Source organism: Notamacropus eugenii, chromosome 1 (assembly GCF_028372415.1).
Source record: "Notamacropus eugenii isolate mMacEug1 chromosome 1, mMacEug1.pri_v2, whole genome shotgun sequence".
NCBI lineage: Eukaryota > Metazoa > Chordata > Mammalia > Diprotodontia > Macropodidae > Notamacropus > Notamacropus eugenii.
The window spans coordinates 515,896,618-515,914,761 of record NC_092872.1 but is presented as its reverse complement, the minus strand read 5'-3'; the positions used below and the strand labels follow the sequence as shown (position 1 = coordinate 515,914,761).

General features: G+C 38.1%; 1 protein-coding gene across 2 annotated transcripts in view; it reads right to left on the bottom strand.

Annotated features, from left to right (window-relative positions):
* Positions 1-12,793, bottom strand: part of ADNP (activity dependent neuroprotector homeobox) — a 31,392-nt gene extending 18,599 nt beyond the window's left edge. Inside the window, exon 1 of one of the 2 annotated variants that reach the window (XM_072633551.1) lies at positions 12,712-12,793. The gene's annotated coding sequence lies outside the window, so the exon portion shown is untranslated. Of the gene's footprint in view, positions 1-12,366; positions 12,467-12,711 lie in introns of those variants that run through there. The other variant, XM_072633550.1, reaches the window with a different exon arrangement.
* Positions 12,794-18,144: the final 5,351 nt, after the last annotated feature.

The following is an 18,144-nucleotide window of genomic DNA, read 5'->3' as shown; positions in this document are numbered from 1 at the left end:
CAGACAAAGGTTATTGTTTTAAAGGGAGACTTCCATGTGGTCAAACACTCAAGTCTTCTCTCAAATATTATGGCAATAGCATTCTAGCAGAAACATCTAGGTTGCTTGGTAATCCTTCTGATGGGAGTCAAATTAATTTCACAGAAATTGCTTATCCAGTTCAAATGGTAATTCCAACATTTTCCCAAAAGAACTCTAACTTTGGGTAACTGATGGTTTACTTTGGTAAACCATAAAGGTATACCCTTAATGCAATTGGCTTTTCTGCCCTCCCAGTTCTCTGCAGTACTTTAAACAGAACCTACTCATAAAAAAAATTTGACTTCAAGTGTTTCATCCCTTTTTTCGGGGAGGATAATATGTGGAGAGAATTGTTAGCTCATTGGTATGAAATTAGGGAGAGGGTTATACAATTTTCAGAATTTTGTATGACAGCATTCCTCTAACAAAGACAAGATAATCAACTCATGCAAGTTTACTCATGTAAACTGTGGTTCTTTCTATAACCCAGAATGCAAACCTATGAAATTTCACATTTTAAACAAAATAAGCGAGAAGGAAAAACTCAACTATCTAGTGCATGGCTTGATGTACGTTTAAAAAAAAAATTTAAGTACTCTGACAAATCATCAAAACAGGGGCACTAAAAGCCACGTCTAGGTAGTTCTACAACTACTCAGGTTCAATTCAAGTTGAGTTTTTTATATCTTAAAGTACTTCATGTATGAGTTTTACTCTTTAAAAAAATCAGTCATAATTCAGGATTTAAGTTACTAAAATTTCCTCCAACATTATCAGTTATTTTTACTTTTATATTGGGCAACTGAATCTAGGTAGGACACTGTGATCAGCAGCAGAAACACCAAAGTTCAAGTATAATTAGTCTGTGAGACTAAGCAATGGATGAATCTAACTGCTATCCTGAAAGCAAAATGTAAAGGGCTCCTGTCTACTAAGATACCATAAACTGATACAATTTGAGCCAAGGAATAACGAAGAGTAAGAATAGTTCAGGAACCTGTAGTTTGATAGCAGAAACACAATTTAGTGTAAAAAAAAAAAAAGAGAGAGAGAGAAAAGTGGTGTTATCACTAACTTCTCTCTAGCAACAAGCTGATCTTTTCTTTTTAGCATCTCTTTATTACAGAGTCAGATCTTACAGGTGAATGAACCACTCCCACTGATGTAAATGAGGCACACAGTGAGTTACTTGAAGTTTTCCAGACCATTAGAATACCATTAAGTAAGCAATTGCTTCAGTGTATTAATGGAACCCTGGTGGCTTGAAAATTGTAAGGAACTTCCAAAAGTGTTTAGCACAGCTTCCTTGCTAGTATGGCTGGGGCCAAGTTGAAATCCTGTAAAAACAATCTGAAGGAGAGCAATAGATCATGATGGGGGAGTCACAGACCCTTCCTTCAATCTTCATTAGAAGTACATTTATGTACTTTACTAGAGAAGTAATATGGTATAAAAGAAAACATTCTGGATTGAAATCAGAAGATATGAGTTCAAATCCTGACCTTTTCACTTATCACTCTGTGTGACTTTAGGCAAGTTATTTTGCTTCTATGGACCTTAGTTTCTTCATTTGTAAGACGATGGGGGTTGAACAGATGCTAAAATATCTAGCTCTAAGACATCAGAACAGAGCTTTTCTGCATAGTTTCATATTAATTTATACATGGGCAGAACTACAAAAAAAGAGGGGGCTTAAGAAAAAAGCCCCCAATAACTTCAAGATAACATGTTAGTGGAAACATAATCCTTTATAATACTGAGAAAGTTCCGCTTCTATCAATTCTTTGTTTAAATTCTTTCTCATTAAGAGTCTATAATGTAAGGTCAGTAAAATTTACTATGTGAAACTGATATATTTTGATTGATGTTAGTATTAATTTGAAGGGTTTTCAAACACAAGTAAAGAAAAAGGGAACTAAGTTTCACATAACTATAGCAGCCGGGAGGTACATCAAAGTTACTAAGTTCAACTTGTACCCAAGTAGAAATCCACTCTACAACAACCAGTGTGCAAAGTTCCTTAATGTCCACCGCTTCATCTGTAAAATGAAAAGGCTGGACTAGATAAACTCTAAGGTCCTTTCTAGGTTTAAATAATTTTTTAAAAAACCAGTTTTGATAGAAAAGATATAATAAAATCAAAATTATGCTCAGATTATTAGTGGACATTCTAGCTTAAACATTGCAATTTATGTAAGTTATACAAACTTTCCCATAACCTATGCACTAGAGGTACTAATCAACACCCTCTTCCCTGAATTTATCAAAATTTTTTATCCTATTACTTTCAGATAAAACAGTTAATACAATTGTAGTCAATGAAATCTGGGAACTGGCATTCTCAACAGTAAATGAGCACTTATATCTAGCTCACAAAGTCATTTCAAATTACATTTACATTGTTAATTAGGTCAATTTAGAGAATTGATTTTTTTAGTCACTTGAAATTATAGATAAAGGAAGTCAGTTGATAAAGAAACAGACCTGCAAATATGCGTGACACAGTTGAAGTTTGTCAGTGATCAACTAAGACGCTGTATAATATATTTTAAGTTTTTTCCCCCCATTCTCAGCCCAATGTTTTAGCTAGAAGTCAGGTGTCAAATTTGCAGGTGAGACAGGATCCGGATTAAAATGTAATTAGGAAACGTTTAATGAAATAAATAAAAATGCAATAGAACATACTTGGGAATAAATATGATGATGCAAGAAGTAGAAGTCATCAATAAAAACCTATTAAAAATAAAATAGAACATAGATAATGTTAACTTGTGGTTTTCTAAGTCAATATTCGACCTGAAGGGATCTTTTTCTATTTGAGTTTGATACCACTGATCTAATGACTGTTTTCCAGTGATTCTTAATATACCAGATAGATGTTTTTAAAAAGCCAAGAATCAGTACCCAAAACCAGGTAAAGAAAAGTAAAATAACTTTACCAGGATTAAATAGTTTTTGATCTATTAATAGACTGCAGTAGGGGGTACCAGCAACAGTTAGAGGGTAAGAACAGATATCAATACAGATCCTGGTTACTGAGTAACCTTAAAAATACACATGATTTTTAACAAGTTGCCTCTGTTTAAGACTACCTTCCTTTTGCAAATGGAGAAACCTTTTGGGGAAACTACCATCACAAAAATTAACTGAAGTGTCTTATGATAGTCATTCATTCATTCTACAACTATTAGAATGTCTAGTATGTCCTAAAGCTTCAGGGTGAATATCCAGTTATTCATGATACAGTATTGTAGAACACAAGGTCTTTGGTGCCATCAAAGAATGATAAGATAGGTATATGAACATCTCCAATAAATGATGATGTAATACCTTTTGTTGGGGAAAAATGGGAGATAAAACTGGAAAAGTAGGTTGATGCCTTCAATGCCAGGATATTTGGACACAATTCAGAAAGCAACAGGAAAACGATGAAATTTTTTTTTTTTGGTAAAAGAAAACACTATAGTAATGTCAGTATTTTGGGAAGATTATTTCATGGCCATACAGGATGGAGAGAATCTTGAGGAAGGGAAACCATTTAGGAGGTTGTTATAATCTAACAGGAGATAAAACTCTGAACTGAGGTTAACAATGAGAGAAATGCAAAGAACTAGGATGGGTAACAAAGTGCCCAAGCCGATAACCAACCTTTTATCCAACCTATTAGGGTCAGTGTGGAATTGGCTTTGATATCTACACCACTCCTGTTTAGAGAACAATAGAAGCAACTCACTTAAAAACTAGTAAGTAAAACAATTCAAACTTGCAAAGATGGAGAATAAACTTATCAAGGCTTATTTTCTTCTACTTGAGTCAGCTATTGGTACAAACATTATAAAAAAACTGAATTATTTCCCAGCACTGAATTACCTACTGAAAAGTCTGCAAACTACATACTGGATACAGTTATTCTGCAATGCTGCCATTCCTGAAAGGCAAGAAAGTCCTGGTTGTCACAGCAACAACTCTTCATCTATATAGCATACTATGTGTATTTACATACATGCATACAGATGCAGAATGTGGTGTTTTTTACACATTAATACTTTAAACACACATGTAATCTATCCAAGATTCAGTTTCAAATTTCTCAATGGCCCTCTACAATTTTTACTACAGTGTGCTACATTTGTAAACGTATAAAATACATTTGGGATATTTGCAGTGTAGAGGCAGCATTAAAGAGTGGAAAAGCAGTGGATTTGGAGTCTGGACCTGAATATGAAACCCTGGTTTTGCTACTTACCATCTGTGTGAATCATGGCAAAATAAAACCTTTTTAGGCTTCAGTTTCCTCAAATGTAAAATGGGGGTGGGGGTGTTTTCTAGATTATTTCTGAGGTCCCATTCCAACTTTACATCCTAGAATTTTCATTTGAATTGCATGGATTTCAGATATAGGCTACCCTTACTTTGAAGGTACCACTTGGATTTAAATATTACTGCTGCTGCCTACAACTGTAAGCTATCAATATTTTTTAAAAAATTTAGTTTATTACCTTGGCCACAAAGAATTTCAGAAATACATCCAATTAATCTTATCAAGATACAATGCACTAATGAATATTTGAGGAAATTATGAGGAAAGGGATGCTTTAATTGACTATTTTTAGTAAATGGAATTCTCAATACTGACAGAAAGGTAAAAATTCAGAGAAATCACTGAGCTGTGGGCAAGGGAATGATGTGCCATGGACACCACCATCAGTACTTTACCCTACTGTGTAAATAATAAAAAATATGGCACTTGACAAAGCTTTCTATATACAGTCTAGGAGATTTGAAAACGAGAATGAGATCATTCTTAAGAAGATATTGTGTGAAGAAATTCAGTTATACACATTTATATCCATTCTGAAATTAATCATGTCCCTCTACCTGAATGATTTAAGACAGAATAAATAATATACTACTCATATTCCAAATAGGTCAGATATAAATTTCACAAAAAACCAATAACTGTCTTATTTGTTCAGAAACTTAAACAATCTCAAGTTTTTTCAAGACATTTCCAGAGTACAAGTACTCTGGCTAGAGGTATTTATTTTTAACACTCCTAAAAGTCCTATTTTTACAAAGAACAGAACTGACCCAGAAAATTCACTTTGTCTAAAGTCAACTGATGTTCTGACCAAATCCATGCCTGCCATCAAGGATTCTCCTACCTAAACTCACTTTGCCCCTAATTCAAACTGGCAAAATTCCATTTTTAGGAACACTCCCACCCTATTATCATTGAATAAGAATACCTGGATGCCAGGTTGTCAACTTAACACACTTCTCTCCCATTCTCCTATACAACCAGAAACACTCTTGAGTAATGAACTATATGAAATGGACTAAGAGGGCTCCAGGTGAGGTCTGATGGCATGAAGGTTCCCAAATCAGCCTCATTTTTGAAGGTCCAACTGTTTTGGATTTTTTTTTGGATGGGTCTCAGAGAAAAAATAAGATAATGCAAATAGTTGTGAATTGGACGAAAGGAACTACTAGACAAATTTTCTGGAGAAAATACTGGGGCATAAACCTAGGCCATAAACTTATATGTTTCTTTTCTTTTCTCTGTTCAAAACTGAAAAGCTATTTCTTAAACAATTTATGTTTCCTGAGAGGAATTTTAAAGATCTAGGGAGGATCTTTCAGTGAGAAACTAGTACCATATATGTCTAACTGAAAGCCAATGACATTTCTTTTAATTTATCACCTCCATCATATTATTCTTGCTTTAAAAAATAAACACAAACACTAGTTCAAGCATTACTTTAATTTTTATAGACTTCTTTGGACAACTATTTTTGAATGTTGCACTCTAAAATTAGACTACTGAGTTCTATTTTTCTTTCCCTTCAAGGTCACTTTTTGATGTTTTGGGGCTGTTAACTGGTCCCGTACTTAAACACACTTGAGTACAATTACCCTTGCTACATGAAAACATCAACTGAAGATCCTTGGGTGAATGACACACAAGGGTAAAGAATCACTGTTAAGTTATGATGTACTCATTGGAGGCTTCTTCAATCAGAGTTCATGAGAACATTATAAAGAATTGTGGTTTAAACACAAATGTGGGAATTGCTTCGTATGTCTTAGTTCAAGCAAATCATTTAACTTTTTTGTGTCTTGTTTTACCTACTTGTAAGACAATGAGGTCTTTGGGAAGATATAGATACACACACAGAACTTTAAAAACAACAAAAAAAATATGTGGGCCATCAATATTTTGACCCATGAGGGTCAGCAAGAGGGCTTTTATAAACAAACAGGGCTTTGCCTTATTAAAGGCATCGAATAAACCATATTAGCCAATTCTATATAAACACACCATAACCCATGGTTGGATGAGTGGCTCAACACAACTATAAATGCATTTTTGAGAGAACATTAATAATATTATTTTTATTGATAAAGTAAAATAAACTATGGGAAGACTTTTAAATTACATTCATATATGTAAAATATTTCCTTATATCTTGTCATATATACATTCATATTAGCCCTTTTCAATACCAGGTACTAAACTGTCTGCCAGTGTCTATGTTCAAATAAAGCCCTTTTTACTCACACAATATAAAACTGCACCACAAATTGAGAAGTGGAAAGAAGTATAGAAGTAGTCAATTTTAAGGAAGAGGAAAAAGGTCCAGAGGTTACTTGCCCAAGGTCACAGAATAACTGTATCAAGCAGCAGAGGTATGATTTGAACCCAGGTTTCCAAAGCAAATTCAGCATTCTTTTTCACCACACCCAGTAGTCTACTTCCTGTCTTTTCCAACTCATAACTTTTGGAATAATGCTGAAGTCCTTGAAAGACTCCAGGAGTGACAGATTTCTTTTACCGCTTTGTACTAAGCCAAGTATCAATGATACTGAGACAATTTCTCACAACAGCCTGGAAAGGGGATAAAGACAAATAAAAGCACCTTCAATATTAAACGCTTTGACCAAAACCAATTAAACAAAAAATCTCCTAGTTAATCACATATTTTAAGAAAGGGGTTTTCTTCCCACTACAAAAGAACTTTCAAAACCCACCCAGGTTGACTCATTAAAGTCATATTGAAGGAAGGCATGGCATAACCAGACCAGGGGACAGGTGCTGGGAGTAGTAAGAGGGAGTACAAGCAACCCCATAACTCTACTCTCTAATTAACAACTCAAAGGAACCCCATGGTGTTAAAAGTAAGATTGAGGTCATCCTGTATAGAGGAAATCTAGAAAAAAGCACATGCCATTTAAAGGATAAACCATGGAAGCAAGTTTCTTAAAATGCATGTCCTGAAGAATGAAGAAATAATCAAGGAATAAAGAGTCTTAATAGGTACATAGGAAATAGTTATCTACATTTAGAATAGCAATTTAACCAGTCAGCATCAAGTTTTTAGTCAAATCCATTTTAAATCCTGGGTTTACAAACTGAAAACACAAATGGCATAATTGACAATGACTCACTTCAGCAAATATGGCATTTTTTCCAGACTTAACACTATAAAACCATGGCATATCTACCATCCTCACTCTCCTGCTCTAATCATACTGCACATTTATGTAACATTCTAGGCTGGCACAGACAGGCCTGGAGTTAGGAAGTTCAAATCCGGCCTCATATACTTACTAGCTGTGTGACAATGGGTAAGTCACTTATAACCCTGTTTGCCTCAGTTTCTCATGTGTAAAATGACCCAGAGAAGGAAATGACAAACTACTCCAGTTATCTTTGCCAAGAAAACCCAAATTGGGTCAGATCTAACTGAAATGAATGAACAACAACATGACATACATTAAAAAGGAACTTTGTGAATCCAATTTTAACTAACATTAATTTTCAAGACCAAGGTTGTCTTAATATACATGCCCCTTGGGCAAGTAAATAAAAGTTACACCCAGATTACTAAAGTTAATTTACCTAGTGGAATCTATAATATATTTTATGACATTCCTTCAAACAGAAAATCCTTTGAAAGTCCAGGTTAACAGTTCATTGCATAACTGTCTCCTTGGCATCTTTGGATAAACCACAAATTGAATACTAATCTAATAAAATAAAATTTACAAAAATTTAACCTATCACTTTCATTTTGAAACTTTCTTAAGAATTAACATTCTGAAGGGTGTTCAGAGTTGAACCTCAATTTGTTCATTTCTGGAGTTAGATTTAGCTCCATCTAAATCTGAGTTTTAATACTTGAATGAATGTTTTTTTTTCCCCAAATGAAGAGCTCTAAAAAACTTCAAAGTGATTTGACTGGTACATATAACAATCTGGCAAAAGTCTATTTCAAATTTTGTCATTTGTTGTCTGTAGATTCTCTAAAAAGAAAATGCATTAAAGTACCTGAAGTCTCCTTTTAGTTCTTTTCCTATACCCAAACATTTATTTCCACTTTCTTCTTTACACCAATCAAACCAACTACCACTTTCCTTATTAGAAATGAGTTTTTTCAATTAAATCTGTAGCCAGTGTGTGCATTTCCTTAGTCTTAATCTCATACTGCTGAATGATTTCTCTGTATTTCAGAAATGTTGCTTATTAAATTTTAATAACCATTTTCAAGATTTGTAAGTCATCCCACTCTCTGTAGCTAAAAAGAAACCAGTAACTCAATGTACACTCTTCATTATATATTTCTACCCTAGTTATCAAATAGGTTTTCTGATTATAATTTTCTTGTCAATTCTTAAATTTCAGGGGTGTGTTCTTCCATGACAAGCACAATTGTACTAATTTGACATAAATCAAGGTTCATGTACCAACCAATTCTGTTAGGAAATTTGTCGTAAATTCTCTGTTGGTTACTGCCTGACAGAGCAATACTAACATGTTAAACATTAACAAAGTCTTATTTTTATCTTAATTAGTGCAAAAACTAAGTTATTACATCCTTCCCTCCCCCAACACACATTTTAAGGAGAAAAAGGTAAATCATACATTATGCCTTCAATATTAAAAAAACCAAAACCAAACCTTCAAAGTATGGTTTGAGTTTGGCAGAGATTCAGTCTAATATTCTTCACCCTGTCTCTATCAGAGTAAAAGAACTGATTCCAAAGTAACGAGCCCCCCTCAGTAAATGAAAGATATCCATTCTCCTTTTGTGCCACCTTCACTAGATCTAATCATGGGACGTGACAGATATAGGCAAACACATGGGTGTTTAAAACCAGGAGAAGTACACATGTGTTTATCTGTGTGCATGCACATACACCAACATTGAAGAACAGATGCTTTCCAAGAGCTAACCAAAAGTTCCTGAGAGAATGCTTTTCACTGCTAGACACTGGTTAATATTTTTATTTATAACTGACTTTGCTAAACAAAAGCACCTTCCCCATTTCTCAACCAACATTCTCAAGAATTCCAGTCTCAGAAGTTGTTTTCCAATCGAAACAGTTCTCAATATAACTTTTCCCCAAATACCAAGTAGAGTTGGGATTCCAGTTAAACAACTTGACATAGGTTCCAGTTAAACAGCATAGGTTGACATCAGTCTGTTACCTCTAAGGAGCAAATAAACTTCCACATGACAGCAAACATTACTATTCCTTGCACATAACATTAGACCTGAGCATCTCTTGTTGCCTCTTTCTTCTCATCCTCCAAATGTTACATGTTAACAACCATTTAATACCAATAACTTTTAAGAGATAATTTATTAACTATGTATCACTAGAAAAGCCTATCACTCTCCTGACCTAAATTTATCCAAATTACTTCCAACAAAAACCGTATTACCTATGAGAATGAATCAATAACCAATCACAATATTTTGTAGCAAGAATGGCTTGTGGAACCTCTTGGATTGGGAGTAAAGTAGACTGTCAAAAAATTTTTAAAAGTTGAACTAGCAATACTTTAAATCAACTCAAAACACCAGTTCAATGTTCTAAAATGTTCTATGATAGCACAGACTAGAGAGAGAAGCACACATGCTCAATCAGTTATAAAAAAATGCTAACTTGAAAACAAAAATCCACAAGTTATTGCTAGTTTCCAGAAGCACCTCTTTGGAACCAGCTCTAACTGGCTCCTTGAGGAATGTGGCTTGGCTGATAGGAAATTTTAGCAACTGAGGCTATTTTCAGTAGCAAATAGGGGAAGAAAGTGGAAGACATTTTTGTCTTTCTAGCTGTTAGTTCCCAACCTTCAAAATAAATATACTACATGATTTCACAACATAGTCTAATGCACAAGACTAGAAACTGAATTCACATCTCCAAAATGGTAGTAGAATGGAGTATTACCTCTAGGCCACCCATTAGCTCAGTACAAGTTCAGAACATCATGGTGTAAAGATGGGGACTGGATTTCTCACTGAACACTCCACACTTACAAAACTGGCACTTTCCTTACTGTTTTAGAGAACTTTTAGTTGCTTAATGACATATGGAGGAGTCAAAACCAAAGAAGGAAATACATTTCTCAAACTATATTGATAATGAAGTTTATGGTTCACACTTTTCATAATATAATGTTTATTAAAATGACATCCATACTGCTTTGAGGGAAAAGGTTACCTTACTTCTGACAGCTTAATAAAGCCCTTTAGGTCATGAGGGGTGACACAAACCCTTCCTTTTATTTGTCACCCTTCCTTACTTGCTCCATTTTGCTGACCTTTAAAAAGAGATACCCTGGCCATCTTTGAAGTCTATGATCTGGGGAAGGACTCTAAAAATGCAAAGTTTAAACTGCTTATCTTAGGTATGGGGCATGATGGTGACTGAACGTTTGTTACAAACAGACCCCTTCAAAGAACCAAAAGATGAACACATCCTTCAAAGCGAAGCGCTTTACTTACTAAGCCTCATCTCTACTGATGTCAGCTCACAAGAGTAACTAAGTGTGTTAGGCCCATTTTCCCATGGTCTGTAGAAGGCGCTGCGAAGCAGATCCTGGTTGTACATCTGGGGCCCTTCCCCCCCTCTGCAGCCTTACCCAGTGCAGAGAATGCGCCCCCTACTGACTCCAACACTCATCTCCTTTAGCCGACTTGGCTGCGGTGCATTTTGGGTGGGGGCTGGCATTTTCTTCAAGGCCATAAACCAGAAGCAACAATACAGATTTAATTTAAAAAACAAAACACAACAAAACACAACCCAACCAAACCTGGATCAGGCTTCGGTGGTGCACTTCCCACCACCACCCCTTTCTGAAAGAATCAACACACATGCACCCAGAACATCACAAAAGGGAGTTGTGAGGGAGCAACGTTAAAATGACATCCAGAAAGCAGCTTGGATTCTCCTTTTTAAATTAAATTATTGGCTTTGTCTGAGACACGGGGTTACAGCAAAAACCCCAAACCCAGAGAGGAAGTAGATGCAAGTCCATCAAGGTGCACGATTTTGGGAGGGGGGTGGGACTTTGAGGGAAACAGGAGCCCAGGGTCTGGCCCAGAAGGCAGATCTGGGCGCAGGAGGAGCTGAAGCAATCGCGCCTTTTCCAGCAGACACAGACATCCAGGTGGGGGGGGAGGAGGGGAAGGAAGGGAATGGGAGAGGGAAGGAGGGGTGACGAAGAGGGCGGTGAGGCTACTACTCTCCATTCATTAAATGTCTGTAATTCCTGCTCTCTGGCTTGCCATTTTCTGTCCTTATTCCCAACTTTGCGACAACCAGCAGCGTTTGCCACACAAGCCGGCCTTTTTAAACCGGGAGATGCTGCAGCTCTGCACAGAAGGGGAGGGAGGTTCAAGAACCAGCATGCTGAGGAAGAATGCACTGGGAAAGCCAACACTTCGGGGCATGCCGTGCCAATCCGCACTCCTCACAGATCCGACCTCTCCCCCCGCCCCAAAGAGCTGAGAACCGTGGGATCTGGCAGGGGGCTCGCGTCTGCTCAGGAATTTGTTTTAGAAAAATTCATCCGAGCCCCCATCCCTGCGTCTCGCTGCTGCTGCTGACAGTTGGGTCCTTCTACAAAGGTGGGGAATTTTTGGGGGGAAGATGCCAAGGCCCCAGGGAGAGAGCCGGCAGTTGGGTCCTCCCCGTTAGGACCAGAGGAGGATCGGGCACTCCGGCAGCCGGAGCGCACAGCACGGGCAGCAGGGGGAGGGGGCCGCATTTAAACAACAAAGCCAGGCCAAGTCTGCAGAGCGGCCACTTCACGCCTCCGAAGCCCGGCAGGACCGGGATGCACACTCCGGAGGCTCGGCGGCGGGGTGGCCACGGAGCCTGCACGACGGAGGCTGCACCGGAGAGAAGGAGAGAGGATGCATCCGTCCCTCCTCGTGCGGCGGGGGCGGGAGCGGGGGGAAGGAGTTCATGCAGCCCGGAGTGCAGACCAGTCGGTGCATCATTCCGTGCATCGAGGAGGATAGGGGAGAACGCAGTGGAAGAAGCCCTTACCTTGATTGGGCTCGTCAGGCTGCTCGGAGCCGGCGTGCGGACGACGAGGGGGGTCCCAGCGGCGGGAGGCTCGAGGGGCAGGCGGCGGCGCGGCAGCGGCGGCGGGGTGGGGGGCGCGAGCTCGCCCGGGGTCTCGCGCTCCGGCTCGCGCCGCTGCCGCTGCGGCCGGGGGGAGCGGCGGGCGCAGCAGAGTGAAGGCGGCGGCGGCGGCACGAGACGCCGGAGGCGCGAGCGGCTCCCTCCAGTCCCCGGGCGGGCGGCGGCGGAGTCGTCGAGTGGTGCAGACAAAGGGGGAGGAGGAGGAGGAGGGGTGGCGGAGGGCGGTGGGTGGGGAGGCGGCCTCACCGGCGGTGGCGGCGGCAGCCTCGGCCGCTTCTCTCCTCCTCAGCAGCGCCGGGCGGCGGCGGCGGGACCGGGAGAGGGAGCTCGTCAGAGTAAAAGAGAAAATCCCCCTCAGCGCTGCCCGGGGGAGGGGGGGGGGGCACAAGATGGCGGCGGCCGGGGAGGGGGTGGGGGGTGCGTGAGTTCAGCTCATGGATCCAGGCGGGCGGCTGGGGGGACCGGGCCGGCGGAGGCGGCGGTGGGCAGGCGGGGGAGGGGGGCCTGATCCCGCGTCTCCCCTCAGCAGACAATACAGGCGCCTCGGAGCGAGTCCCCGAACCTGCCCTGGCCAAAATGGCGGCCGAGAAAGAGCGGAAGTGACGTAAGTCCTTCATTAGCATAAGAGGACTCATTGTCCAGCTGGGGGGGGCTCTTGCCCCTTCCCCCCCACTTTGGGGGGGGGCATTTACCCCACTTAGATTTCACTTTACACTTCACTTACCCCAGTGGTGTGGGTCATACCAACTTTTCCCCCCTCCTTCCCTGGGGTAGTTATATAATATCATTAAAGGGGGCCTGTTCTCGCGAGAATGGGAGGTGTGTGTCGAGGGGTGGAATGAATTTACTATTGACCCACTAGGAGGCGCCTTGAATAATGGCCGCACTGCGCCGCCTCCTCCGGTGTGTGCGGCTGGCGCCTTCCTCTGGCCACTGCAGGCGGAGGCAGCAGGACCAAAGCACTGCCCTAGCACTCAGTCAGGTGGCTGGACTGAGAATCCCTGCGCAGGCCCCAGCTGGGCCTGAACTACTTTTGGTGGGGGGGAGGGGGTGTGTGGCAAGATGCACCCACGTGGAAAAGTCAAGTGTGTATGTAGGGCAAGGGAAGAGGGTCCCTGAAGAGCAAGTTAAGATTAAGGGTGAAAGGGAAATCACCTGCCACAGTTAAGAAGTTGCTCTCAAGTTACATCAAAAAGGCCACATTCCCTCAAGCCATATTCATTTTTCCTCAATGGCTGAAAGTTTCTAAGGCACTGCCTTAAATTTTACAATGATTTGGGGAATTAAGTTTCTCAGCCCAGGGTTCCCATCCACCACCTGGCTTGGTGAGAATATTCCTGCAGATGAAAATTGATTTTTACAGATTGTTAGTTGTTTCTTTGTAATTTTTCATTTTCCATTCACGTTCAAAGACCTGGATAGACCTTGGGGCAAGTCATTAAATCTGAGCCTCAATTTTCCCATTTGTAAAATGAGGGACGGTTGATGTAAAATAGATCATTTCCCAGCTTTATATACATCGATAAAAGTACACCCGTATATTCTCTTAAAAAAGTCTTCGTGGTCATGAGCTTTTATCCAACATTATCTGCTTTAGAAGCCCGCATTCGTTTCCACGGGATTAATAATGCCAAAAGATAAGAAATTCTGGTCCTGAGAGCTACTTTTCTTTTTAAAGCTTATTCAACTGGGTAGGGCATTAGGAACGTTGGAACTTAGGATCTGTAGAGTTCAACTTAGGCAGAACTCCACTCTATGTTATGCATCTCATGTAAAAATAAGTACCATTCCCTTCCCTCCTCCCTATCCCCCCATATTGTTTCCTTTGTCTACACTTTTAAATCTGTCTTTCTGAGAGTAAGCCAGCCAAACCACTAAACATCACTTTATGAAGGTGGTTAACTGAAAGTACGGAGTAGTTTTATGATACTGAATAGCAAAAGTTCTGTATATTTCTACTTATATTGTGAAGCTGGCAGTAGAGTATAGCAAAAATGGCACTGGGCTTTAAAGAAAAGCCTAGTTTTAAATCCTGATTCTTCTACTTTCTGTGTGACCTTCAGCAAGTCATTTTTTCTTTTTAGCCTCAGTTTTCTCACTTGTAAAAGGGGTTGTGCTAAATGATTTCTAAGATCCCTTTCAGCTCCAAATCCTATAATCTAAAACTGGTTTCCCTTAAATAATTTCATTTATTTCCATAAAGCATGCCTAAGAGTGTTACAGGAGCAATTTAGCTTTTATAACATTCCTGAATTTTGGGTTACAAATAATATTATTAAAACATAATTCATACTTTCACAAAAGAAATAGAGGCTTACAAATTTGTGTAAGATATGGTAATTTGAAGATTATGTAATTCAGTATCCTCACAGCAATTTTAGTATTTATGGACTCAGAGTCAGAGAATATGAGTGAATCCCATCTCTGTCACTTCTACCTGTATGATCATTACTGTGACTTTCACTTCACCTGAGACTCATTTCTCTTACATAAAAAGACAAGTTTAAAGTAGATGACTTCCAAGGGTCCCTTACAGCTCTAAATCCTATGTATGAGTCTATAAAGTTCAACAAAGTTGTTACGAGCCCAAAGTATTCCACATACTAATTTTCAAACTAAGGAGGCTATAGTTCTTATAAATATCAGAATGTATGTTCTAACCCTTATTTTGATTGAATTTTTAAGTTTTTTTTTTTTTTTTGAATTTTTAAGTTTTTTCAAAAACCAAAACCATAAAATTACAAGTGGGGGAAAAGGAAGTTATTTACTCACAAGCTATAAGGGAAGTAAAGAAGCTAATTATACTTTAAAAAAAAGCAGTTAATAAAAGTTATTAATAAAATTGAACTTGAGCAAAATAATTTAACCTCTTTCTTGGTTTCAGTTTATTTTTTAAAAAGCTTTAGGTTTCAGATTGTAGTGTCAAAAGTATATAAGAATAAAGTATACATCCTAAACTGAATACTATTTTTAAAGCAAACACTGGATAATAGAATCAAAAGCAAAATGGCAAAATCTATTTTTCCTACAAAAATGCTCTTAGATACTGTAACATCCTTTTGAACTGACTTCCAAATGGTGAAATAACGCTTCACTGATAAAAATTTTTCTTTACATCAAATAATAAGTTTCTTAACATAACAGCTGAAGGAGAAATAATTGAAAAATTAAAAAAACCTCCTATCTCATTTAAGGAAATTAGAAAATGTAATACTGCTTACATTTAATTCACTATTACTTTTCTCTTAGTGGTTTCCTAACCTCTATAAAAGAGTGAAGTCATAGGATCTCTTAGAGCTGGAAGTGAACGAAGGGTTATGTTGCCCAACCCCTTCATTTTAAGGCTGAGGAAACTGATACCCAAACTGGTTAGTTAAGTGACTTGTTAAGTCACTGTAGTACAGGGCAGAACTGATTTTAGATATAGTACTTTCTCCCTTTTTGTTATGTTAAGATTTAACAAAGTATAACAGATGCATATTCACAAAAATTGGTGATGAGGATTCTCATTTTCCTTATCAATTTAAATTTTATATTCTACTTTACAAAATAAAAGAGGCACTTCTAGTTGTTTGAAGGTTTCTGGTTAATAAAACTGTAGTAATGAAAATGAATTCAGAGTAAACTTCTTTAAGAAAGGTTGACCCCTGGTGGGCAAGTTAAGGTTTGAAATTAAGAAAAGAGCTCTCTTTGGATAGAGATTCAACTAACAATGTGGAAAGAACATAGACTGTCTTTTTAAAAAATTATTTTTAAAAGAAACTGCATCATATAAATATAAATTTTGGCATTTTTGATATGACTTGTTTGGGGGCCATAACAATAAAATATCAATTGTTTAAATTTCTTTACTAGTGAAATTCCTACAAGGGAAATATTTTAGTAATTAAGGGTAACAAAATTATCAGATATCTAAAGAATACTGAATACAGTGCAAGCAACTTTTGTAATTTAATTGACCAACAAAAGAACTGAAAGTGAATCTAAGAAAAAGAACTAAAAAGTGAATTTAACCCCATTCTTAGATTTTTATTGAACCTTCATTTATTTGCTGTATATGTTGAGGTCAAAAGAGTATATATATTTGAAAAAAAATGAAAGTACATTTAGTCTTTAAAGGCTCTTAACTTCTGTAATGCTATGTGCAACTTGTTTAAATTAAAGGATTTATTGCTTTTTTCACTTATGTCTATTTCTAATCTATATAAGTAATATTTAATTTTCTACACAGCTCACTAGCTCTTTATTTAGCTATATTAATTTCTACTCTTATTCAGAATCACGAAAACAGAATATGAGAGGTACCATGAAACAGTGAATACAGCACATGCTTCCTGTTCAGAAAGGCTTTGGTTGGCCTTCGAGATGAGTTGGCTGTGTGACCCTGAGAAAGCCAATTTTAGGACATCAGATTGCATACCTGTTATGTTTAATGGGCATTTGATAGAAGGAGGCTATTCACTAAGAACTGCCTACAATGAAATTATAGGGTTACAACGAACAAAAACTTATTTTTTACTCTCATACAGAATCTTCTAAAACTTACCGTTTTCTTGAGAAAGCTCACTATTACTTAGGAATGTGTGTGTGGTCTTGTGTTAAAGATTTTTGAAAACATCTTAATAACTTTGGGCGAAATACATGTTCAGTTGTGCCCAACTCTTTGTGATCTCATTTGGGGTTTTCTTGGCAAAGATACTAGAGTGATTTGATATTTTCTCCTCCAGCTCCTTTTATAGATGAGAAAACTGAGGCAAAAAGGGTTAAGTGATTTGAAAGTCTAGAAGCATCGGAGGTGAAATTTGTACTCAGGAAGATGAGTCTTCTTGACTCCAGGCCCTGCACTCTGTCCACTGCACTAGTTAGCTGCCCAAATCCATAATGACCTAACCCAGGCCTGCACAACTTTCAGCCCACTACTTTAAACTTGCAGCACACCAAGGGACTTCCTCTACATACAAAGGATGTTTTCCTCACATTTTTTCAAGGACAGTCTGAAATCCTTTGGTGGGTCATGAGGACTACAGGTTGTGCAGGCCTGATCTAACCCATATTAAGTATCCCACACATGGAATTTATTTGTCTTTTATAAAATATCAAAACTTTTTCAAATAGAGAAGGTAGAGAAATACGGAACAGCTACAGTTCTGTCAATTAACTTAAACTACCTGTTTGATGCCAACAGCTGTTCCTTAACTGTTTTTAAGAATTATGAGCCCTTCCTCTTCTATATAACCAGTTATAATGTGTCTACATGTACTTTTAAGCACAATGAAATAACACAATATATAAATTCATTATTTAAAAAATGGTTTTTCTTAGGAAAAAAAACCAAGAAAAAGGAATTCAATAAATTGTTTAAAAATGACTAGAATAGCAGTTTGAATCCTCTAAGACCTGGATTTTTTTCTCATTGAAGAAAAAGTTCTTAACTGCTTTAAGATATCTATGAATTTATAGCTGTACAGCTTTCATTCAGATTCAAAACATACATTTAATATTTTCATTAGTCAACTGGTTTAATTTTTACTATGATTTTTCATATTAGAATGCAGTATTTCACAAATTGAACAGTTAAAATATCTACTTATTTAAGCTGCAATGAAGCAAAGAAACTAAAATTTTCATTTAAATAGGCTTGGTTGCCTTCCTTGTTAGTTTAAGGGAATATATTTTAAA